The sequence below is a fragment of the Bactrocera latifrons genome, unplaced genomic scaffold, assembly GCF_001853355.1.
Source record: "Bactrocera latifrons isolate USDA-ARS-PBARC rearing strain unplaced genomic scaffold, ASM185335v1 scaffold_80, whole genome shotgun sequence".
Classification (NCBI taxonomy): domain Eukaryota; kingdom Metazoa; phylum Arthropoda; class Insecta; order Diptera; family Tephritidae; genus Bactrocera; species Bactrocera latifrons.
This window is the reverse complement of record NW_017537490.1, coordinates 329,353-330,937: the sequence shown is the minus strand read 5'-3', so window position 1 is coordinate 330,937 and position 1,585 is coordinate 329,353.

The following is a 1,585-nucleotide window of genomic DNA, read 5'->3' as shown; positions in this document are numbered from 1 at the left end:
CATAAAATGTCGAAATTGTTTGCTGAGTTTGCGGCTAGCTGATGGCAGGGCCAATGTGGAGAAAACGTGATAACAAAATTGATTTTGCACTCAAATGTGCGTGTGTGTGTGTGAATGTTTGTATGTACTTCATCTTGTATACATATGGGTGATGGCTTAAAGGTTCGTTTGAGAAGTCCATGAGCTCGCAAGGTTTCTTAGTGGCTGTAGATTTTGTTGGAAATAACYGCTGAAATCCCATTAGTAGTATTGAAGGACTAGAAATTGGAAGTTTCGGAGACCAACGAACTTCTACGGCACAAAATCTTCTTATATTCGTCTAAAAAGATATTTACTTCCTRTGTTGTGATGCTTAAACAACTTGCAGAAAACGAATGTGAGTGAAGTAGAAGCCTTAAAGATGTCGCTTTAAAGGTGTAGTGTCGTTAGATTTTGAAATATATAATAATATGTAGACATGATCTCATCCTTTCAACGCATGTTCGTAGAAACATCTCAAACTTCTAAGCCAACATATTTTAGTATCCCCCCTCTGAGCAGATTAGACGATTATTTAACAAGTCAGTTGAAAAGTCCCCGGCCTGCGATAGTGAAATACATTTTTTTGGCAATTGACTGATACGCGAATACCATTTTTATAGCCCTTTGTACTCAGTTTCGGCGAACACCTCTTCATTCAACGAAAATATTTTTAAAGTGAGCATTCTTTCGCATTTAGAAAACAGGAATATGGGGGATGTGCAAACATTTCAAATCCCAATTATTGAACTTTTGTTCARACGCTATAACCTTGCAGCAAGCAGCATGCTTGCATTTTTCCACGCTTCGGATCGGCTTCATCGAGAGCAGTCCACTCGGCTGACTGTAGATTGGACGCTGAAGTGAAATAATGAAGCCACGTTTTACCTTTTGTCACATACCATTTCGAAAACTAGGGTGTATTAGGCTTTGACAACTGCAAATGTAGAACCGAATCATAAACTCGTCCTTGTTTTGGTGAAATGTGAGATCGTGCGACTTCCACTTTCCGCAGAGCATTCTGATACCCAAATATTTGTGAATGATATGATGTACACATACAGTTGATATCTTTAGAGCTCCTGCTATCTCGAACAACTTCCTTTTACGAACATCCGAAATTATTTAGTGGACTTTCTTGATGTTTTCGTTGGTAACAACTTCTGTTGGGCGTCCACTGCGTTTGACCGTCTTCGGTGCTCACTTCACCGTAGTTAAATTTAGCATACTGGCTGGTTAATTTTTCTGGGCCAGTGTCCGAAAACTCCTCATCAAACTCAATTTTTAATTTTAYACACACGTCTTTTGCAGGTGAGGACTAACGAAAAGTGAAATATAGATTTAATTCTAGTAGCGCCATTTATGTGTCAGACCGGGGACTTTTAAATTGATCTGTTATCCATTAGATGGCAGCATACTACTCCAGGGACTTAGTGTCCACAACTTCAAAATATGATTTTAAGTGTGATCTCATCAATCTTTCGGTACCCCGTCATATTACTAACCTCATCCGAATGTAATTGCACTTGATAACGGCACTAAGACTCTCATTACCACATTTTTCAAA